The 25,276-nt window shown below is 40.2% G+C and overlaps 1 protein-coding gene across 3 annotated transcripts in view; it reads right to left on the bottom strand.

Moving 5' to 3' along the window:
- APBA2 (amyloid beta precursor protein binding family A member 2) overlaps window positions 1-22,407 on the bottom strand; it is a 108,081-nt gene extending 85,674 nt beyond the window's left edge. For 2 of the 3 annotated variants that reach the window (XM_032990360.2, XM_032990358.2), the window contains exon 1: window positions 22,266-22,407. The gene's annotated coding sequence lies outside the window, so the exon portion shown is untranslated. Of the gene's footprint in view, window positions 1-21,624; window positions 21,835-22,265 lie in introns of those variants that run through there. The other variant, XM_032990359.2, reaches the window with a different exon arrangement.
- Window positions 22,408-25,276: the final 2,869 nt, after the last annotated feature.

Raw genomic sequence — 25,276 nt, forward strand, 5'->3', positions numbered from 1 at the left:
GTTACACTGGAAAAGACATCTAGTGGAAAATCACACTTCCTCCTTAAACTGCTATTTCCCAATACACAAATTATTCAGATGTCTGGAGACTGTGAAGAATGTCCTGCTTTTATAATAACAAAGCTATTATATTCTCTTAACTATGAAGATTCTTAAAAACACCAACAGCATAAAAACATTTGAGAAAGTATGTATTTTGCTGTTATCTCTTCTCTTACTTGAATATTTCTAATTTTATAATCAGAAAACTTTAATTTCAAATTGACATAGCTGGAACATTAAGTATACCTCAAACTCTTTAGTGATCACATTTAGCTAACTAGTGACCCTTACTACAGTTTACAGCCTGCTTTATTCTCACTTTCTAAACGCCTTTGTATTTTTCTTACAAAATCATGCACTCCACTTCCCAGTAGTTAGCATAGCAGTCTGGTACAGAGAGCCTCATCTGTACCTAAGGCCTCACAATTCAGTTTTCCTGTGGCAATTTGTACAGTCTATCCCTTTATCATCAGTTTTATAACAGTTACAGCTGCTGAAAAACATACACAAGCACAAAATTATACATAAAAAGATACTTAAAGTCAACATATAATTGAACTTAAATTAAATTTTACGATAAATGAACTAGTCTGCCTATTACTTTCCAGAAATCAATTATTTCATAAATAATGCTGGTGGTATGGATTTGAAGTTTAGTTCAAGAGAAAGGGATGGATGTGAAATACCAGAGGGACCTTAGAAATAAACTGAAATAGGCATTAAACCTTCCTATACATTATGCAAGTGTCAGTAAATGATGCCTATGTACGTTATGTGGAAGAACGGATATTAAACTGTAAAATCTCAAATATATGTAATTCTCTTCTATCAGTTCTAAGTAGCTCTGAATACATCATCAGTTGTTTTGCAGCCTATTAGGATTATGATGATATGTCTCTGAAAATCCCTTCCAAAATGCTCCTGTTTGCCTCTAATCCATATCACTGTAGTCACCACAGTTTTTAAACAGCTAGGCAAAGATAATTCAGTTTCATCAGTTCGACTTCAATCCATAATGACAAGAGCTATCTATTCTTATTTATTTTCATTTTATTATTCTGCTCCAACTCCAGCCCAAAAACATCACCACAGACTGTGAAGCAGCAGCCTGGAGAACAAACATTTCATAGGTCTACACAAAAGGACTAGAACACCTTACTAAAAATAAATGTTAGTGCTTCAGTAATGAAAAAACCCAATCCTGCAAAACCTCTGTTGTATGAATAGTGTCACCTTTACTGTATAAGCAGTAAAACAGAAGGTTCTAAAATTGCTCAAAGGTCTAAGGATTAGCTATATAACCAGGGCCTAAACTACCAAACCCAGTGTTTTCTACTACTGAGTTGCCATCTTGAGAAAGATTTTCCTTTTTCTGGAAGAAACACAATTATGGCAAGTAGTTGGAAAAAAATAAAACAGCTGCTGCTCTGCAAAGAAAATCACTGCATGTCACTAGTTACAGACAATAAATGAAACACTGGCAAAAATCCACTCCATTATACCCCAAACTACTTCTGTTTACATTCTATGCAGCATAAAAATAAGTGTTGATGTCTTATCACTGTTGTGCAGGTCTGCAAATCTGCATCAGATTTGATTATAACTGCATGACAAATGAGAATGCTTTTTCCAATTCTCAGCCAGCCTGATAGACTAGAACTACACTCTAGCAAAACTGCAGCCTCTAGGCATCATATCTGGTTTGTTCAGGACAAGCCTGAGCTAATTGAGATTTTTTTTTTTCCCGTTCTTTGTCACCTTTCATTTAAGATCAATTGAATTTAAGCCTTTTCCTCAAAATTTTTTACTGCTAAAATCCAGTAAAGACACTTTTTAGCATGACCACTACCTTTTTTATATGTATGGAGTGCTGAGGTCTGGGTGAAGTTAAGAAAGCAGGCTTAGAGCAACTGATTAGAGAGAGACAAAAATGGAGCATATGTATAAGGCAACATATCAGGAACAAACAAAACTGATATCTGTGCATCTTTAAAACATATTTGCAACAGATTGATTAAGGAATTAATGTTTCTGAGGAATTAGGAAGCAAGGATGACTAACGAGAAAATTATAGAACACAAAAAGATAAATACACTATTAAAAAAACAACAGTACAAAGTATCAATGTGCAAATCAAATTGAAAAATATATTCCAAAACAGGAGCACATACTGCAGGCACCCAACTCCGATCTTACTATAAGATCAAAGCGTACATTGAGGAAATCTGTAATTAGCAGTGTCTTCTAAATGAAAATACAGTAAACAAAAGATAGTCAGAAGAGTGAAAGACAAGGATGGTAGCTCTTGTCCACTTTCAAACATTAAGGATAATCAAGATGTTCCCATTCCAGAGCAGTATGAGCTGTTTGTTTAAGGTAAAGAGATACAAAATCATGTGGGAGATTCCACAGCCCTCCTCTTGTCTCCCTGAAAAGAATTAAGGGACTCTTTCCATTTAAATGTAAAGGTCTTTCTGTAATAGTATTAAATGGTGTAGCATCAGCTGGTCTGAATCCACTGATCAATACAGTAAATCCTAACTGCTGGAACAATGACAGAAGAAAAGCCCAATTTGCACAGTGCTTTGTATATCAACATGCACTATGGTATTCTATCCCTTCTGAGATTACACAGGGCAGGCGCAGAGCCTCTTCCTTTCCCAAGCACTGTTCACCTGGATAGGGTTTCACTTTGGTATTCCTAAATCATATGATATACTGTTTTTTATCACTATTCTTGATAGCACTTCTCCCACAGGTAGAAGGCTCTAAGAATAGTCTTGACTAAAGTGGCAGTGAAACTGGATTACAGGACCAGGTGAAAAACTGTCAGACTTTTCTGCCATCATCTCTGTTAGGTCCACAATGTCTGATAGAGTTTTAGAATTAACTACTGGCCCTGTCCATGCCTTCTCCTAAACCTAACAGCCAACCCTAAGCAGCACTGTCCTTAACACAACTGTACTTCTTTGCTGCAGACACCACTTAAGGATGTTATATTTCACATCAGACTATATATGGCACTGTGACACTGTACAATAATTCATTAGGAAGACTGAAAAGTCTAAATTTTTTCTTTTATTAAATTATGATTGTTTTAAAATAAAACCTAAAATCTGAAAAGCTTTAATATAGAGCAGCCATGTTTTCACAAACATAACTGAACATATACCTGGGGCAGAGATGTTTGAAGCCGAGGTGAAGAGGCTCAGGATCATCTCCTTTCCTTGTACACACACAAATAGAAGAGATTCATTAGTTAATTTTTTGTTTATGTGTGCTTAAGAGGCCATATTCTTGTATTCATCTATATTTCATTTGATAACTATATATCAGGTGATTCTTATAATTTGTTAAGATTTCCTTATGGTATTTTTCTGAAGCTTCTTCCCAGGTGGCAAGACCTAATTATCCGTAGCATGATCGTTGGACACAATTGCTCCAAACAGTCCCTGACAGCAATCATGGTATTATTTCAGATGTACTTGCTGGCTACAGTTACTGTGCTTTCTCTCATTTCTAGTGAAGTACAAATTATAAGTTTGTTTTAAATCAGAGAGAGTTGGAAAAAGCATAATAAGATATGACAGGTTATAGCAAAAGTCAGCTCTTGAGAATTCTTTTATTTCCCCATGCCAAACTTGAAGATGCCATAAACTCAAATCCTCTATGCCAGTCATAAAATTTTAATTAGCTAAACTAAAAATACTGGTACTATTTACCACTGCTCTTATTTGTTTCTTAAACTGCTAGATTTAACACTACTAAAATAGATTGCAGATTGCAAAAGGCCATCACTAGTATATTAATACTCCGCTTCAGCATACACGTGAGTATTCTGTTCAGCTTGATTATAATTAATCAGTAATCTAGTCTCTTGTTTCTCACTGCTAAATGATAAATTAACTACTAGCTACAATCATGGATGGAATATTAATTTATACAATGCCCTAGGGGTACTTCTGTATGTAGTACAAGATGCCTCATGAACAGATCTCATTCAAAGCTTTAGTAGAACTATGAAACAAAACAGAGTAAATCTAGTCAGGATCAGCTGCAACTATATTAAAACTGGAAACACCTGTATCAGCAATTTTAGTAAGCACTGCTGAGATATATTAGAAATTAAATTTAGACATCACATGGAAGAATGAATTCCTCTTTTAAATGCACAAAATCAAGTACCTTTCCATGAAAAGAGTTAGTATTTTCTGGAGGTTTGTGAAAAGCACTTTGACTTTTTCAAGGTCGAATTATGTCCTCTGAGTTTAGCACTGTATGTATGTTGTGTAATGGGGAAATTTGCCAGGGAAGTTATTTTTTTTCCCCTAGTTGCTCTGCAGTAGCTACTGAAGCTTCTCACTACATGCATGAAGACAGCAGACAGATCCAGAGGTTCTGTTTCCAGCCTTGACCATTTCATCATTCCTTATATGCTGCAGGCTTCATCTTGCAGCATCTTTCGGCTTTCTAGTGCATGAAAATGACCTTTGTGCAGGTGCAGAAATGATGCGCAACTATTTGCCTCTTCCATAGTCTTCTTTCGGATTTCCCTGCATTTTTCTAGCCTTTGAATGTTAGATAAGACACAGAAAGTACTTTTTAATACAGGGGGAAGGAAATTCCATGGTATATTAATAAACATGGCAATTGGCAGTACCAAAACACACTTAAAATGTATTATATTGCAAAATTACAGTATAACAGAATACACATTTCTGATTTAGTAGCACTGAAAACATAACAAAACTCCAAAGGGGAACTTCTGTCCTCTATCAGTTTTTCACAGTCCAAAGAAAACTGAATACAGCATGAGCTCTTGGCAAGACCATGGAAGGGGGGGGGGGGCTGCAGCCTCTCTATAAAATGCTACACTTCATTCTGATATCTCACCGCATCCCAGCCCAGAATGATCAAATCAAGGCATCTGGTCATTTGACTACACACTGCTTGAGTTTTGAGCCTATCAGCAATCCAGGCTAGCTCTCATAGCACAAGAATACAGCATAGGAAAATGCTTGCCAAGAATAGGATGGAAACCACTGAGAAAGAAACAGAGTTATTTTCAAATTTCTAACATAATATTATTATTACGAAGCTTTCTCTCACAGGAATTTTTAAAATTCCTTCTCATTCTGATATCAATCAGTGCAGCATATATAAAATAATTTCAAGCTTTAATTATAAAAGAATAGGCAATGTACTTTGAAAGCAGCATAAAGATTTAGCTAACTCAGACATTTCAAGCAAGACTCACATTTTGATTTCACCTTCTGTTCTTGCATTTTAATGTTTTAAGAATCTTGCTTTAGGAGAAGGTTATCACTTATTGCATGTACGTCTTAGCTCCTGTTCTCTCTGGACCTGACAGTTCTGTCTCTGGTACAATCTGATAGGAAAAAGCCGAGCCGATGTAAAGCCTGGCAAGGAATGGGGGCAGGGGAAAGCAGCTGTGAGCACTGACTGCTAGACCTATGCAAGTGAAGAATAATGCTTAGAAGGAAAGTGGCAGAATCTCATCAGTTGACAGTTTACATCTAGGCTACTACAGGGAATAAAATCCTTCTGTATCACAGCATATTGTATGGAGCTGCCCCTACAGGAATATGAATAGCTTGTTTGCACAGAGTGTAAGACCTCATAAACTACTGCAACCCATTTACAGTCACTTAAGTATCATGAGGCTTTGATAAAAGACTAAGTCACATTTTTGTTTACAACCTTTGCCAAGTCTTGCGGTCTCATTAGGCACACAGAGCATAAGTTTGACTTCTTCATTCCAGAAGTAAGGCTTCTGGAAGGAAGAAGCACTGGGTATGTGCTTGTGAGCTTCAGCTGTTGTCCTTTCGGAAGGCTAATCACCAAATTTATCAGTAGAGGGCACAATAAAACAGCATTCCTCATCAAACATGCATAAGACTAAGGGAGAGCTCCCCAGGTGACTCCTCAACAAGACACTAAGTTAGCATTATCTATCCTATTTAAATTTAAAAACAAAGAAACCCAACAAACAAACACACAAAAACCCAACCAAAAACGACCAAAAAACCAACCTGGACCTATAACATATAAAGCATATATAATGTTGGTTGAGTGAACACTATTAGTTCATTTGAGATAAAATTCATTATATTAATAACTGCAGGATGTTTCAAGCATTCAGCTATCTGAAAACCTGAATGTCTGAAGATGAGGATTTATAAACTGCAAATGAAAGAACTAGTCTCTGGTGATATCAGGCAAATGAACAGCATGTTGGTAGATATTAAATCCTAAAGCATAAATAATCTCCTTAAACCTACATCTGTGAAACCTAACAGTGAACTTACAAAAATATCTGTCCGTTGTGCTCAACAGGAAATAATTTAAGCAAACAAAGGATGAAAAACAGGGTGGCCAAAATGCTCTTCACTATTGGGTTGCTGGATACAGAGAACCTTGATGGAATTGTCTTGATTTAGTTGTGAAGAAAAATGGCCCACCATCCTACAATTTGTAATGCAAATTTCAACACATTATTTAATGCTGTTAAAAAAAACAAACAATCATCTATGGATGGATCATCCACAGTAACCAATATGTTGTGAGGATATTATCTTTTTTCTTGTTAGGGTAGGTGGAGGTTTAGGATATTGTGGGTCCTTTGAACTCTGGTTCTCTGCAGCTTAGTTTGTATGTTGTACAGACAGATCTTTCAGTTTCCAAAAAAGTACAAAGCACTTACACAGATGTTTAAATCTTCCACGACAACTGTAGATGCTCTGTATATCAAAAGACCAGGATCTTACAACTCTTATCAGGAAGAGTTAATCAGCAAGGTGAATATTTAGAGAAAGCTTATTTCTAATCCTGTTTAACAATCTATTTCCAAATGTTACTGTAGTATCATGTTAGGGAAGATGTAAAATGGGTTGATCCAGACTGAGTTTTCTGAGATGTAAACTGTCTCTACTATTGTATTATCAATGCAAAGAATGACATTTGTAAAAATCTTCTCTTCACCAAGTCAGTCAAAAACACTTGACATAAAACTTGGAACCTAGTTTGCCTATTTCATTCTTGTTGTTTGTAATAACCTGTATTTGTTTTTATGTTTCATCTACATTAGTGTACTCACATCTTTCTCTGAAATCAATCTCCCTCTGTCTTTCCATTTTAAAGGAACCAAATAGGTTCTTGTTATCTGCTTCATATTTATACCAGAATCCATAGATGTATGACATCGAGGGGTTTTTTTCCCATATCTAGTTGAACAGCAAGAATAAATTTATGTATGAATCCATGTTCACATAGATCCAGCTCTGTAGCTACCTATATATGCAAAGCTGTTAACACTCTTCTTGGTTACTCAAATACTTCACCAACAACTGCCTATAATTTACAGGCAGATGATGACAAAGTGCCAATTATGTAAAATCTTTGAGCAGATAAACAAATGACTACTCTATGCAGACTTCTACCCATGAAATTGCAATGCCAATGACAGTGATCTTTCATTTTGGAGGATGGAGCTATGTGTTACTACCTTTTTTTACCCCTCACTCAATATCTTTACTGCTTAAACAGAAGATTTCAAAGCTTTGTTTCTTCTCTGGTGCTACATAAAGAATAAACTACATTCATCTTTCAGTGAATATACACTTTAAAGCCCCTGCTAACCTCCAAAACATGCCACCGTTTCTCACTGGGGAGCAACAAAGCTGAGTGGAAGGGCAGAGGGTTAACTGGTGGTGCTTTAGGGATTCTGACAGTAAACTTTGGTAAGGAGAGAGTCAGCTCCAAGTACCAGACAACTCATCACTCAAGTGCTCTGCAAATAGTAGTGATTGCTATAAAAGGCCACTCTGCTGTTTGGAAAATAATGAAATACCTTCACAAATGATTCAGAATGAAGGGAATAGAATATCAAGGGTGAAGCACAATTTTTAAAAGGATTTTTCATCCTTTGCGATGTAAGGGAACATTGCCTTCAAACAACACGCACAATGTATGTGGATGAAATAAAATATGCAGTGAGCCTGAAGTTAAAGGATTTTTTGAAAAAAATGTGACTTTGGCTATCTCAACTGACTACTCTAGTTCAAAATGAAAAACTTTCTCAGTAAATGTGGAGCGATCCTTTCAAGAAATCCACAGGCAAAGTTCAAGTTAAATCCTTGACTGAACAGACTCTTCTGTGCTGAAACTGTAGTTATTAACTCTGTTGTTTAAACAGCTCCACTTAAAGCCAGGAAGTCAGACATCATTAGCTGCCTAGGCTCTGATGCACAAGTCTTATCCCATCAGATCCTTATGGCTTGTAAAGGAGAAGGAAGGCATGTGGTTCTTGTCTAGTTGGAGAAGTTGTTGAAAAGTGAAGAACGAAGCTTCCTCAGACAAAGGAAGCCAACAAAGCACGGATCTTGGGTGATTCTGGTAAGAAGAGGAAGGGAGTGAAGATTTATTAAAGTCTCTGACCATCTTTGGCAAAAGGCGTCTTGATCTTATGTGATTTCTGTAGCAACGCAAAGGAATGTTTATGATTCAAGAAAAAAATCAAACAAGTCTGTTGCTGGGAGATAAAACACCAATAGATTAATCATTTCTGAGTACAGTTTCCCTTATAACATCAGCCTGCTGAAGGTCTGAGGAAGCATTCATTTTCCTTTAGACCTTCATGGTGATAACTGCATGTTTATCTCACTTTTTCCAAGTCACTGTAGGGACAACTACAGTTTCAAACACCGCAAGTTCTAGATCCTGCCCTCTACAGGTGTGTGATAAAGCTGAAATATTGTCATTATGAAAAGAAAAGCAAACACAAATATTAGAGCAGAAATTGTAGATCAGATTGGCATGAGCCTTTGGCAGTTCAAACTATGCTCTTTATATATTTTTAGACTACATCTCTTGAACAGTCTTTGACTGTATGCATGTAATTCCTCCAGGCTCAATAACTACTTCAGGAAAGCACAGGACACAATGGCTGGCTATTCCTTCTTTGCCTTCTCTGCCATCCTGTCCTCTGATACAGATGGGAAACATTGAGTATTCTAGTGATCTATCAAACTCCTAACTGTTTGGAAATTTTAAGCCTGGGTTTGGAGTTGGTTTTTTTTTTTTTTTTCTTTTTCTACACACATATGATAGACTTTCCCTATCAGTAACTGACAGGCTAAATAGGCAACAATGCAGCATGGAACAGGAAGAAGGCTGAAAACTTGCTGTTATGCAACATTCCAGAAAGTATTAATACAGCTTCAGCCATTCTCCTTAGTAAGTGTAATGTGTAGTTGAATAAGATGCAGTGTCAGAAGGGTTAACTAGATCCACAGTTGGCCTAAATAAAAGATTTGTTTTGGACTGCAGCTGGCCTAACTGCATCATGTAAAATAATGGTATCACATGTAAAAAACATATATAACAGATCTATCAGATAAAAGGCATTAATCCTGCAGTGCAAGGTTGCTGTACCCCAGTACAAACGAAGGTGATAGCTGGGCAGCAGTATGGAAGACACTTACACACAGGAAGCCTCATGCTCCATATCCACCTATTACCTTACTTGTGTCATATTTGCTATCAAAGGACTAGGGCAATATTAATGAGGCTTTAGAAATAGATAGATATAAAAGCTAGTATGAAAACAAGAATTTCCCCTGCATTTTATCTCATTTGTCATAAGACAGTTCTGTTTTGCTTAACACATTTAAATAAACAATAAACTTCCTAGGCTCTCAGTAAATGTAGCTATGCACTTGGGTAACGCTTTCGAGAATTAATGTTTTCCCTTTCACAATTAAATAGTTGACAGATCACTGAACAGAAACATCCTACCTGAGACACTATATTGGTACACTGTGGGCCAGTCTATTCTGTACTTACCTATAAATTTTCCAATTCAGTACTTTGCATCTCTCATCACAAAACATGCCGTAAGTAGCTACTAAGGCAAGAAGGTAAATGGCAACATGAGTCTTGCTAATATTCATCAGTGTTTTGATTATTTGTTCATAAATAGATTGCATTTTCTTCAGCTGATGCTCAGGACAGCATATGTATAAATTTTGGTCTCAAGTTTCGAATAAGTAATGTCTTGTCTACAGTTACATATATATACGGCACAAAATATTATGGGTAGCAGAATATGATCCTTAAGGAATACCACATATTATATAATTGTTGTGCTCATTGGAAAATTCAAATTTAGACTAATTCCTCTAATAATTGGAAAAAATCCTATTCTTCTATCACTAAGTCAAATAGGCTTCATCTTTCTAAGCTTAAATATTATGGTCTGAACAACTACACCATGGTGGCCTCCTAGTGGTAGCTAGAACTTCCAACGTTGCAGAGAGACATACAGCCATAGTCCTGCTGGGTTTGGTGGGACACTCTGGGGGACCAGAGTACTGTAGGAAGTTTGTAGCTCGTAGCAAAACTGAAGTCTTGGAATACTGTTGAGCTGCACCTTGTTCAAATCAAAGATTGGCTTCCAGCCACTTCAATTGCAAAGATATGCCATGGTCCCTCAATAACAGAAGTTGCCCACAACTTTAAAACAACAACAACCTAACACTGTGTAGACCTTTCCTGGGCTTTCTGAATGGATTTTGGCAGGCACTTAGAAGGCTTCCCTGCAGGACACAACTTTGTACCATCATATGTAGCCTAGCATTGCAAGGCTATAATCCACTTCTGTGCCCTTTTGTATCTCTCTGTCGGATTCAAGTCCTGAAGAGTCACATAATATTTTCCTTTCCATTTAATTCTTCATCTTGTATTTGATGTAGTCACAACTGTCAGCTGGAGGCAAATAAATCCTAAATTGCAAGTGTTGTGGAAAAGTCCATTAACCAAGATTTCATTATGATAAGTATTTTGCGGACATTCCTGCCACAAAGACCTTAAAAATCTATAAGTCTACAGGTGACAGAGGAATGAAGCGGACGTTGAGTACGACGTTTAAAAAATAAAAATAACCCACACACTGACACAGTACTGGTCAAGAAAAACATCAATGAAAATAATGTAATAACTGCAAAGCCATCCTTTTATGGCAAAGAACTTTTTTTCTCACATGCTCTTTGTGTTTACATAGACAAATGATTTAATACATTCATTTATAAAGGTAATTATTTCTATCTTCATAGTTTAAGCCAGCAAGAAGGTTAAGAGCAAAATTCAACTAAATAGCAAAACTAAATTAAGATTTTTCCAGTTAAGTACATTTAAGCTATTTTAAATTATAATTACAGACATACCTATTATTCCAAGTTTTCAGTAAATGTTTGGTCTGTGTGTTATTGATTAAATCCAGTGTTTCACACTCTATCTCTACCATAATATGAGGTTATATTGGCTCTGTCCCACATTTTTACACTCTTGCAATATTCTTTTCCTCTATCAGATAAATGTAAACAGAAGATACCAAATCGTTGAGTCTATTTAGATAGGTCAGTCTTTTCAGCAATGACAGTTTACTGCTGTCTTTGTAAATGCCCACCACAAGGGGGTCCTATACACTTAGTTGGCTCATAGGCTCCACTACAATGCAGATTTTTTTTTTTGCACACCTCCATTTCATTCAGGATTCTACTGTGTTGTTTCGTCTAGTTCCACATGTACAGTAAACTCCAAACATTACTGTTTAAGAATTCCTGTTTGAATTTCCCCCGTTGCTTGTCTTTATGATATGTAAGGGTCTTTGCAGTCTTCAGCATGCATCCTGCAATAGGGAGCCTGGCATGCAGCTCAGCAAGAGAAACCCTTCCTGATGAGCCTCACAGGCCTCACAGGATGGTCTGAAGAAGACAGGACGAGGAGGGACTACTACTAGTCCAGCCTGAGGAGATGACAGTCGTTGTGTCGATGGGACCTACATGTTACAAGTTGTCAACCAGTCAGCTAGGGTTAACCTCAGTTGTCAGCCCCAGTTAGAGTCATAGGTTCATCTGATGATGAGAGATACCATCTTAAAGGCAATATGGATTTCATCCTAGCAAAAGACAAGATTCATTGTGCTAGAGCATAGACAATAGTCGTTGTGCTAGAGCTAGGGCAGGAAACTTACAGAGCAGTATACAGATTTCATGTTTCACAACATTGCAATGGTATTTACCAGCACTATAGTAGGTTACCACATTACCTTAATTACTACATTAATTTTATTAGGATTATCATTACATAGATGAAAATATGTACAACCATAGACTATTTACTGATAGAACAGCTGGTTCAGAAACTGTATGGCATTTGGCTTGTTTATATTTATTATGAACGGTTATAAAAATGTTAACATCAGAAAGCAAACCATCAAACAGATGCTGGTTAATATTAAGGAACTTATTTCCACTATAACTGTTATACCACTGCCAATCACAAGAATTCCAAAATTATTTAAAGGTATCATATTGTCCGTAGATGTTTAAAGTACACAGTCACAGTTTCTTCATTCCTGGAGCCTGTGTGAGTATAAACACAAAGCTGCAATTCTCACACACCAACAGCTGTACCCTTAACTAAACCATGAAATATCCTAAGACTTCCAACACTACAAAGTGTTAACAAATCTAACTTAAATCAATTTTGGCTCAAGAATAAGCCAGAGATTTTACTGAACTGTAATTTAAAACCTCCAAAACAAATATAGAGATATAGATAGGAAAAAAAAATAATAATACTGTCACAAAGGACTCGTAGCACTGTAATAAATACTCCCCCCTGCCAATACTCAGTTTCCCCTCATTCCAGTCTTTAGGAAGTAAAGCACAGATTACTAAGGTTCTTTACTATGTTTTATACAAAGTAACTTCTCATGAAGCAAATCATTCTTGTACCAAAATGTGAGAAAGATGTTTATATGACAGAAAGCATATCAGCTAATAGTTCATTTTAATACTAAGTGCTACTGTACAAAGCAAGAACCAGGTTAAGACAGTACCATGGATAAACCTTTAGGCAACTACTCCAGAGATCTTGGTATTACTCCTGGTTCAGACACCCAGCAGCATGAATGGTTCTGGGAAGTCATTTCAGTGACTCCCTATCTGTAAAACAGGGCCATCAAATTTACTTCCTTTCCTTTGACATTTTCTGATAAGAAGTTCAAGAGGTAAATCTTACCTATCATGACAGTACAAAAGAATTACAGTACCAATGTATACATCTTATGCTGCAATAAAACTGACACGAGGTTATTCATCCCTAGAGTAATATAATCTTAACAGCACTTTTTTCCCCCCAAATCATTATTTCCAATTAGATCATCTTCTAGTTGGTGGGTCAGTTATGATGTGTATGAGTTGAGTAATAAATGGAGGACAAATATCAGATGAAACATATGCTGTAGAGATAATTTATTATCACTGCAGATAGGTGTGGAATAGATGTGCTAAAAACCCTAAGGTGGTCTCTTCCCAAGTACTGAAAACAGCTAGTATCACTACATACACCTTCTGTGCCATCTACTTAGGGAAGAATAGAGGTAAATTTCCACCTACCATTGAAAACACAAAGCAAAACCCCTTTATTACAAAAAAAAAAAAAACCAAAAAAACAAAAACAAAAAAAAAAAAAAAAAAAAAAAAAAAAAAAAAAAAAAACAAAACCACAACTGACTTAAAAGCACACTCTTGATACCACGTAGATATTTTCATGGCAAGTCTTCTATCAAGAGAGCAGGTAGTCATTTACCAGGAATGAATAATTCTGCCAACAACAACCTTCATAATATTGGAATCAGAAATGCAATGCGAATCAGCATTTACTAGGAAATGTTGCTCGCCACTGCTCATTTTATGCCTCTGATGCAGCACCGAGTGTGGAATTTCTAGTCACTAACAGAATTCCTTCCCTTGCTATCGTCCAGTATACAAAAGCTCTTATCTCCTGGGCCATAATATGTCAAATACTTCTACATAATTAAAGCCACACTGATTGACTGGCTAAGAATATCACAGGGATAAGTTTCTTTTTAAAGCTGTCATATCTCTAATCAAGAGTTGTCTTCCAGCAACACAAGATTTTGTGCCTAAAGGACATTATATATATATAAATAACATTACTTTCTCCTCCACAACCCAGCAATAACAAGAAAATATAATTATACTCTGATTTTTCTTTGTAGTGCTAAATCAGAGGCTATGAAGGATGGCAAGAGGCATTTACTAAGGTATGCAAAATGCACATTTTTGTTGCGTACTGAAACTATAATTTATATTCCTCCTTTGATAGAAACTTTTATTGCACTACCAAACAGAATCTTTCCATATTTCATTAGTTCATTCATCTCTGGGATTTGTTATTATGGTAGGGTGTATTTAGGAAAGAAAATAAAAATCTGTAGAGCTCAAAAATACATGAACAAATTGGTAACAAGGCTTATGTCTTGTCAGGTTATTTTATATTTTAATATACTGTTAACGGTTCATTCTTTTTAAATGCAAATCTGTTAAGGGTAAATTTAAATATCAAGGCAAGCAGTTCTGGTAGCATGGCAACGACATGCTATGCTGCATAGTAAGAATCTGGAACCAAGGCAAGTCTTTGCTTATTTCACATACTGGATCAGTTTATAAGAGTAGAAATATTTGTGTTCTTTGTGTAATTGCCTTTATGACTATTCCTACATTAGTAGTTGTAGTGGTCTCTGAAACTCAAGACAGCACAGCAGCGCTGCAAAACCTGGTAGCAATCAGGATGGCCATCCTTAATAGACAGAAAAGCTATACATCATTAGAAAACATTAAAAAAATAAAATAAAATAAAATAAAATAAAATAAAATAAAATAAAATAAAATAAAATAAAATAAAATAAAATAAAATAAAATAAAATAAAATAAAATAAAATAAAATAAAATAAAATAAATAAAATAAAATCCTTAGTAGCCGTTTTTACAACATTTTATTCCCAGGAAAGAGATTTGGTGTGGAATTAAAGAGTATAATAGCTCTGAAGCAATCTTGCTTTGCTTTTGAATGAGAAACAAGCAATCCCATCTCCATGCACTCTCCCTGATGTGTTGAAAAGGCATCTCTACTGTCTTCTAGTGTATGAGGTTTGAGGCCTATCTTAAGGTTTGACTAAACCAAAAGGGTGCACTTAAATTATATTTTTGTGGTAGCTGGTATCAGTGATTCCAGAGAGTAATGTCAATTGTGTGTCATTTCACTCTTGGAGATAGAGGAAAAAAGTAAAATCAAATCCTATGTCATTCCAGAACAGAATCTGGTCTGTGCAACATTCATTCTCTTCAGTTGCTCCAGTTGCTTCAGTAACCAGGCAGTCAGGAACATACTACCACTTCGCTGGGGCAAGAAAAGGCAAAGTTAACTAGCACTTCTGAAAGTCCCTAGAAAAGACAGACTAACCAGTAAAGGACAGCAGACAATCTTCTGATTTTGAAGGACACAGTGGGTGACAAAAGTCCACCCAAGTACCTTTGTTTCTGTCTAGCACATGAAGGCAGTAAGTATGTGGAGGGCTGTGTAGGAATCTTATTTTCTTTATTATTCTTTCTCTCACATAAAGATGAGCTCTGTCACTGAACCTGAACACTGAATGCCAAATACAGGTACTCCTTCTGTGAGGTTCTCATAATAATGTTTAGATGGTTGCTGTCCTTCTGGAACTTGGGCTTCTCACCCTATGTTATAGCTTGTATAGAGGGGAAAAAAAATGCTCTTTACAAATACTAGTCTAAATGGTTTTGGAATAATTGAGCACCAAAAAAAGACAGACATAGAGCCTGAGTTTCTTCCTCAGTAGTTGTTTATCCTGGTTTAATGCAGACAACACACTGATGATTTCACAGTCTTGTGTTTCACACAATTTGAGGCAGTTATCACCTTGATTTTGCAATTGCAGCTAATGTTTCATCCAGGCTCCCTACTTCTACCTAGACATTCATTCTTTTGGAGTCTACACTTCAAAAATTTCTGTCACTTCCTCTTCCTCCTCAGGGAATTTTCATATACCATTATCACCACAAACAATATGAATGTTGTCTTGTTTTCCCTTCTCTTTTGTTCCTTCCTCCCATGTTCTCTTGCTTTCCGCTATGCTAATTTTATTTCTCTAATCAGTTTAGAACTCCTGAAGTAAGTCAGCACTTAAAGGTCTACAGGTCTCTCCCTTATGTAGAAGATGCGCTTTCTCCAAGTTTTACTACCATAACCACTTCAAAAGTGCTTACCCTGTCACAAACGCTTTGTGACAAGAGTTGATTCCACCTGGATTTTGATGCACTTAGTTTCTTCCTTAGTATGAAATGCTGTAATGACTTAATCTTTCCTGTGATTGAGAATTTCTGGGTGCTACAGGGTCACTTTGTATGAGACCACTGGTCTTTTGCATGGCAGAATGCCTAAGAAGTCTCTTCCAGAGGCCCTTAAGAGATCTGTCCACGTGATTCTCCCAAAGGTAGGTACAGTATGTTTGTGGAGAATTGAGGTGACATTGTCCCTGCTGTCTGTTGCTAGTTAGTAGTGCAACTAAGTTTTACATCAACTGTTAGAACCCCAAGATATGCAAGGTCTTCTACATTTAGTCCATGGTTCCTTCTTCAGCAGCTTATCCAGAGGAGCAGATCACACAGTGATCCCAGGGGATCATTTTGATGTCATTCCTAAAACCTCAACTGAATGAAGCTCATTCTGTGGACTCAGGCTCTTAACACAGCAAGATGGAACAATGAAAGTCCATATATAAGAATATGACTTCTCCATCTCTGTCTATCTGCTAAAATATGAATTTTCTGTTCAATTTTTATGGGAGTTACTATCTCACTAAATACCCCTGAGAACCCTGCAGTGTCATGCTAAGATAATCACTTGGCTGTCACTCACAACAAATCCAAAGTGGAACAACTGGAAAGCAGAGATGACTCTTCTACAGTCACTGCAAGAAAAATACCTTACTGGAGAAAATGGAAATTAACCCAAAAAGCCCTATGTTCTCATATTAGATAACATCACTTGGCATTCTGGACTACAGTGGTCAAGTATCTAGATCTGCACACCCTACTAATGGTGTCGCCACTCGTGGTTAGTGTTACAAAACTATTATGTTGGGTTGTGAGCTGTTTGCTTAGGTTTGGGTTTTTTTTTTAAGAAGGTGTTGCTATACTTGTGACAGTAAGAAGTAACTTGCCTGCAATGACCACATTACAAGATCTTAGCTACATCTAACCACTGTATTCAAATGAAAGAATTTCACTAAATTCTTCAAAACTTAGATCCTGTGAACCCTTAACACACAAAGGTAGATGACGTATAAAAAAAAAAAACAAAAAAAACCAAACAATTTGCAAGGTCAGGTATCTCTCTTGTAGAAATGTTTTAGGAATAAAACCAGATTATTTCATTCTTTGAAGGTCATCAGGGCTACGGTACAGTTCACTTGGGGAGAAGAACTTCTGCAAAGGCTGTAGTTGACAAGTGCCTCTGTGAGGGAGATCGCTCAGAAAGTAAAAGACAGAAGTCTGAAAATAATGCTAGCTGGTGACATGCTCACAAATATTCGTAACATTAATGTACAAAGCGAAGTTCAAAAACTACTTCAATTAATAGAATGGAAATATTGAAATTGCCTTTAAGTAATAAAACAATAACAGGTTATTCCTACGTGGCTGAATCTTCATTACTAAGTCTGTGACTAGAAGGGCTATTTTCTGAAGAAAACTTTATTTTAATAGTTCAAAACTGACAGCTGTCCCAAGATACTCCTCTGTGCAGCTCCCACTGGTAGTCCAGGTGGGTATTAATGGATGCCTGCATTGCAGAAGTACTGCTATTTGAAAATCCTTATCTAGACTCTATACCTCACACTGGTTATAACCGATGTATTTCTCCATTCCAAGACTTTTTGTATACTTTTTTGCCAACTTTCCTTTTCTCTTCATTTACTTCTATTTCAAAAGAAAACAATCCCTACGTGCACGATTATACTTCAGAGTATGCATCTCCAGCAGTATTTCATGCAACCTTAACATGTGAGAACAATGACACGTTTTACTTGTCATCCCTACCTACAGGGCTTCAAGTTCCTCTTTTGCTTAGGTGGAAGTACCTATTAATCCCAGAGATTTTCATACCAGTCTCTACTCAGCTCTAATTTACTCCTCTTGAAGTGGAAGCCACCTTCCTCTGCTGTAGCAGGTAAATGAAGACAGTAAGTACTGCAACAAAAAAGGAATGTCATGTACTCAAATGATGGTGCATTTACCTACCAGCATCAGAAACATACAGTCCATTCTATATGTGTTTTTACCAGTTGTATAAGACCTTTCTTCTAGAAAACAGTATCATGAGCCAAAAGGAGATTTAAGTTCAGACAAAACTGAAAACTGGAATAAAAGCCCTCTTCTCATGGATGCCATGATAAAGCCTAAATGCTGCATGTTCAGCTTCTGCAGGCAGCACAAGCCTAAAGCACTGAACTCTTCAAGAAACACATGGTACTTTCTTGAGCTCTTTTTCACACAGCTCTCATGGGAAAATGGGTCTTCAGGGAAAAAAAAAAAAAAATCTTACATTTTAATGCTCTCTCCAGTAGACTAAAAGCATTTCCAAGTATCCAAAGTACTTCTGATGAATTTGACTCAGCAATTACATGTTTTGTGGAGTGTCTAAAAACTAGTGAATTCTGATTCCGCTTTCAGCTCTTCCTCTTAACTTGTGAAGTGCATGTGACCACATCAGTGCTTTATTTTCTCCAGCCATCAGAACTACCCTTATGTCTCTTGCACTAATGTTGCAAGGCTTTAATTGCCTCACCGGAATGTAAAAAGTTACTACATAGAAAGGTTCTTGCTTGCAAGATGTTCTTGTTTTGTTTATATCTACATTAAAATTAAAATATTTCAAGTAAATATCTCTTCCTTGGGAAACTTGTAGTAAGGTATTAGTTTGTATTAATAGTAATATACTATTACACAGGTAATAAGGACCAATGTATTATAGTGATATTATATTCCATCTTTGCTGAGATGCATGGATTAGTTCTTGAATGGAAGCTCTAGTTCTTTCTAAAAACATTCTGACTTCTGGAAACATGTCTGCTTATTGTACCACATACGGATAGGCACAAACATACAGCTGTTCATAGGATCACAGAACAATTCATGTTGGAAAGAGTGTTGGAGGTCTCTTGTCCAACATCCTGCTCAAACGAAGGCCTGATCAGGTTGCTCAGGGCATTATCCAGTCTGGTCTTAAAAACGTCCAAGGACAGAGGCCACAGAACCTCTCTGGGCTACCTGTTCCCATGTATGACTGTCAGTGTGGGGCAAAAGATTTTGCTTGTATCCAGTGTAAACCTCCTGTTTAAACATATGCCTATTTTCTCTCATTCTTTGCCACATACCACTGTGATGAGTCTGGCTCCACTTCCCTGAAGACTTCCTTGTAAGTACTGAGAGGCCGCTGTTAGGTCCCCCCAAAGCCTCCCCTTCTGCAGGATGAGCAAGCCCCACTCCCTCACTCTCCCCTCACAGAGACTGGCCTCCAGCCCCAACCACTTCAGCGGCCTCTGCGGAACTCCAGTTCATTAATTATCTTTCTTGTACCAGGAGGGACCAAAACTGGACACAGTACTGCAGATGCAGTCTACTGAATGACGAGGGGAATAATTACTTCCCTTGATCTACCGGCTGCATTCTTGTTCCTACAGACCAGGATGCTCCTGGCTATCTTTGTTGCCAGGGTACATGGCTGGTTCATGTGCAGCTTGCTGTTCACTAGGACCTCTGGGCATTCTTAGCATGGCTGCTCTCCAGCCTCTATCGCTGAAATGACTTAAAGCATGAAAACATTTCCTTGTTTATTTAAATAGCGATTACAAGGGAAATGGATAGAAAAAGTCTGCAAAAGCACCTAAATCCTGATGTGTTGAAAAGCTACAACCAAGATTTTGTTCTGGACAAAACCAGGATCATCCGTATTTCTCTCTCTGAGCTGTTAGCCTGGAACAGATCACTTCTTGCTAGATTAGATTTCTCCATCTGCAGCACAGGAATAGAAACTGGAAGAGGTTTAAATCATGTTATTTTCACAAATTATTTCTTAGCAATTGTTCTTATCAGAACAGCTGGAAAGATGGTAAAATTATGCTGCTTGAAGCGGTTTCTCATGTTCACAGCCTTAAGCAAAGGTCACTTCTTAAAGACCTAGCTCTTTTTTAAATTCATGTCCAGTCTCCAACCTGAACTGGCATTAACCAAGTAAAGCACAAAAATGCTTTTCGAGATTCTTCCTTAGAATCATAAGACTTTGACCAAAAGAGCTGAGCAGCTATGGCCTTTTCAAGAACACTTTTCCTTCACAATCAGAGGATTAAGGGGAAGCAATACTGCAGCTGCTGATTAGAAGCAACACTGCATTTTTAAAAATAGCTTTAGATATTTCCAAGTGCAGATAGGGGCTAAACTATCAGAGAATTTAGGTTCAGGAAGCCTGACAATCAAGGTTTACAAGGACAAGTCTGCAGCCTGAAATCATGAGTCCAAAGTGGAATAAGGACAGTGTCTTCCCCTTTAGCAGTTAGTACTCATAGAACAACATATGGAAAGAAAGGCTCCTTCATCCTTGTCTGTCCCATGCAGAGGAGAATCTGGACTATACAGTGATAAACTGCAATCTTAAGCTTTAACACAAATCTCAACAGATAACCAGGATATGCTGTATTTTTACTTAAGTGGCAATAAAGAGTACACTAAAATTCCTCCCTTTTAAAATTACCTTACATTAAAATATTATTGTTTACACACAACCGCATAAAACTGCAATAGCAGTTGTTTCTGTTTTTCAGTACTGCTGGTTAAGTAATGAGGGATTCTTCAGTAACAGGCATAATACATGAAATACATTTCCTGCAAAAGGATTTCCCAGCCCCTTCTGGAAGATTATAGGGCAGCCTTGACCAGGTAATACAGCAGAAACACTACTTACATTTTTTACCCAAACTGGTTATGGTAATTTAAGACTTTTCTTAAACAGCACTGCAATGCACATTATCTGTGTACTATGAACGCTGTATGATCTCTTGTGTTTATTTAAATTTCTTTTCTTGTTTGCCCTCACTAGCATGCAACAACCATAAAAACGACATTGAGGATGCAAAGTACGTAAATCTGAAAGCGCAGACTGCTAGTGGAGGCAATATAAGCCCGGTCTTTGCCTTTCCAAGATGCAGCCCTAAACACAGCATTCCCTTCCTCTCCCCCACCCGCATCCCTTTTGTTACGGCAATACAAAAACCCCCACATATTCAAAAAACTGTTCAAAAAGGGGAAAACGGGCCATGCTATATTGTCTCACGCTGTTTATCCTAACAAAACCCAAGAATTCTTAATTGAGCGGCTTTTTCCCTCCAGACCTCATGATGAAGGAAAGGGGAAAAGAGTGGCTCAAAAGCTCTCATCCATTTGCTACACTGGAGGCATGAAATCAGAAACAAATACAAACTCTTAGAGGTGCTGCATTACATGAGGGCTACTCTCGCATTTCTTTTGACTCCGTTCAGGCAAACAGACACTTAAGCCTCCCGCCCTCCCACAAAACACCGACATGATGCCTATGTTGCATCGTCGGTCCCTGCGTTACCGAAAGCAGAGCTTCAGGCACAGCCGAGGTGCGGCGGGCGGGATGGCGGGCTGAGCCGGAGGGCTCGCAGCCGTCCCGGGAGGGAGCCGGCGGCCAGCCGGCAAAAGCGAGGCGCCCGCTGCCCCCCCTCGGCAGCCCGGCTCCGGGGGAACGCTGCCCGCTCCCCAACGGCTGGCAGGAGACGGTGGCGGCGCGGCTCCTCCGCCGCCTCCCCGCCACAGCGGGCAAAGCGCGGCTCCGCGCCGGCGGGGACACGCGGGCGCGCAGCAGCCCCTGCGCCCGAGCCCCGCGCCGCCGACCGCGACCGCACCGGCGGCGACGCCATGCCGCAGGGGCTCCCCCTCCTTCGCCCCGTCGCCCCGTCCCCTCGGGGGTAGCTCGGTTGCCAGGGGACGGGGGATGGGGATGATGGGGATGGGGCGGTCAGCCCCCCAGCCCCGATTTCGAGGGGAGCAACGTCCGCGCCCGTGCGGTGCGGGTGTGGCCGCGGCGCCCCCCTCAGCGCCCGCCCGGCCCCGGGGGCTCCCCGCTCCCCTGAGGGGACCCTCAGGGCTGCTGCCGCCCCACCCCCGGCGGAGCCGCCGCCGGTCCCCGCGACGACACCGGCCGCCGGTCCTCCGCCCCGCGCCCCCGCTCCTTACCCCTGCTGCCAGCGGCGGGGCCGGTCCCCACCCCGCGCCGCGGCGGGGACGCGGGGGCACTGCAGCCGCTCTTTTGTGTGCCTGCCTCAGCGCCACACACCGAGGCGGCTGGTGCGCCCGGGAAGCTGCGTGCGAGAATACCGCCGGCCGCCCGGGAACCTGCATGGCGCATAGCGCGGCCGCCGCGGCGCCTGAGGCGGGCCGGGCTGGGCCGGGCCGGCGGGGCGCGGCGGGGCGGCCCGGGGTCCGCTGCCGCTCCTCAGCATCCTCCCGGCCCGCCCGCCGCGGCCCGCTGCCCCCACCGTTCGGTTGCCCCCGGCCCTGTCTGCCAGCCTGCGTGCCCCGGAGCGCGGGCGTCGCTCTCCGCTCGCAGGGTCCTGCTCGGCCCGCTGCCGGCGAGGTTGGACGAGGCAATGGCCGAACTCCCTGAACTGCCGCAGAGGGCCGGTGAGGTGATGCCGTGTCTGTGCGCCCCTGAGTTTCTCAGAGAACGGCACGGAAAGTGGGCGGCTTGGCGATGTGGACTAACCTGTCAAATGTTTTCTTCCACGCATAATGAAGGCTGGAGGCCCAGCTCTGCGCCAGCTTCGCAGGTGCCCGTGGAGGGGCTTGCACAGAGCTGGGCACTGAGGAGAGCCGCGGCACCCCCAGGCTGCGGGATGGGACAGCTCCACAGCCCGGCCGCCCCTCAGGAGCCCCTCGGCAGCAGCGGCAGGCCGGAGTGTTTGCTGCAGGCCTCCGGTCCTGCTGTGACGCGTGGCGAGGCCAACCCCACACCAGAGGTCTGTACAGCTTGGGACCCTGCTTCGATGGTGGGCCATAGCATGTGGTGTTTTCTGTGAGACTTCCATACTATTTTTCTGTAAAGCGCATTCCTGATGCTAGCTGTGTAATCCTGCTAGTTAATGACCTCAGGTTTCCCCATTGCTTGAAGTGCTCCAGTGCAACAAAAATCCAATTAAACACCAAAAGTTTGAACTCTACCGCAGGAGACAGCGCTGGACTTGGTCACATTCCATCATACAGACAGATTTATGAGCTCAAATCATGATTTTTGTGCCCTTGTGCAGACAATACATAGATGTCGTGGTTTAGGCCTGGTTGGCAGCCAACCACAATGCAGCAGCTCTCTCTCCCTTCCCCTCCGGCAATGAGAAGGGACAGAGAGCCAGGCTTGGGGTTTGAGATAGGACTGGGATGGGAAAAAATTCCCCTTTATGATCACAAGCAAGAGGCAGACTCGTTAGGGGAAGGAAAAAAACAACATATATTTATTACAGACACTAACAACACATAACAGAGTAGGACAGTGAGAAGCATTGCCACATCTTGAGAACACCTTCCCCCCACCCCTCCCTTCTTCCCGGGCTCAGTTCTGCTCCCGATATCTCTACCTCCTCCCCCAGTGGCGCAGGGGCAGGGAATGGGGGGTGCAGTCAGCGCTGCCACTTCTCTTACCCTCGGTGAGGGGAGTGTCCAGAACTTGTTCCTCCTGTTCCATCATGGTCCCCCTCTCACAGGAGACAGTCCTCCACAAACATTCTCCAACATGAGTTCCTCCCATGGGCCGCAGCGTTCCCCACACTGCTCCGTCATGGGTCACTAACTTCCTCCAACTAGATTCCCTCCCACGGCTGCAGCCCTTCCCGAGCTGCTCCGGCGTGGGACCCCCCCGCATGCTGCAATCCTCCCAGCACTGAATTACAGCAACAGGGCTACCTTTTCCCATGAGACCCCGGCCTTCTTCGGGCACAGAACCTTGATCATGCAAGCAGGAGCCACAGGCCATAAATCAATGTCTGCTCCACCGTAGATCTTCATGGGTGGCAGGGGGGGCCGCCCTGCCATCTCACCACAGGATACAGGGGGGTCTCTGCTCCGGCACACCCCCCCCCCTCCTTTCTTCCTCCGTTCCTCCACTGACCTTGGTGTTCACGCAGCTGCAGCAACTCCTCCTCACAAGTCCGACTGCACGTCACCACGTCCCTTCTTAAATATGTTATCGCAGAGGCACAGCTGACTGGCTTAATTTCCCAAACAGAAGTGGAGCTGGCTTGGAGCTGGGGGATCTTCGAGAAGCTTCTCACAGGGGGCCGCCCCGATAGCCCCCTCCCCTGCCACCAAAAAACTCCACCACTCACTCAACCCAGAACAATAGATCACCCCATAAAGGTTAAAAATGGAAGATGTGTAATATTTAAAAACTCACTGAAGTGGGTTTTTCCAAGAACATTTTTTACAGTGAATAAACATAGTTGGTTCCTCAGGCCTTTTATTAGAAACTTCCAGATCTCTCTACTGCAGCTAAGTGATGGTGTTTACTTTGTGTATAAAGGAACGTATGTGAGATCGAGTGCTCCTAGGCCAATTATGACAGGACTTGCTCATAAGTATGCAAATTTGATACTTGTAGCTATTCTTGAGTGTAAAAAATAATCGTTCTCATGACAGCAAAAGTGAAAAGCCGTCCTAGTGTAATTATGTTGCATTCCAGTCAGCTAGGTATCAGTGTTTGCTGTCATAGCTGTGTGTTCAACTTGGTGTGCTTTTGTTTGCCCTTGGGGTAGCTATACCAGTTGCTTAGCACCAAGTCAAATTCCATGTACATGCCAAGGCCCTTCATGGAAACACCATTTTGTGGGATTTTTTTCTTCTCATTTTTTGTTGTTAAGATTTCTGTTAAGATTCACTAACTACAGAGTAGCCATTTGCTACTAAGAGGCTATTTTCTATCATGGTTTCCTATGGCGACTTTTTTTATCTGTCCTTTTCTATATCCGAATTACTTGCTTGATTTTGGTTCTCTTGTGAAGATAATGAGAACTCAAACATTGCATAAACTGTGATGCATGTATGTTTTACACAGAACTACAGCAAGTTATATATAATCTGTAGATGGGTTGTTTAAGCATTTGACAAATCATGTTTTTATTTGTATATCTCAAAATTGTTAACTTGATGAAATATCCTCATGTACATAAAGAAGATTTCACTTTCTCAATCAATATACC

The sequence above is a fragment of the Tyto alba genome, unplaced genomic scaffold, assembly GCF_018691265.1.
Source record: "Tyto alba isolate M040663 unplaced genomic scaffold, T.alba_DEE_v4.0 Super-Scaffold_41, whole genome shotgun sequence".
In the NCBI taxonomy this organism is placed as follows: domain Eukaryota; kingdom Metazoa; phylum Chordata; class Aves; order Strigiformes; family Tytonidae; genus Tyto; species Tyto alba.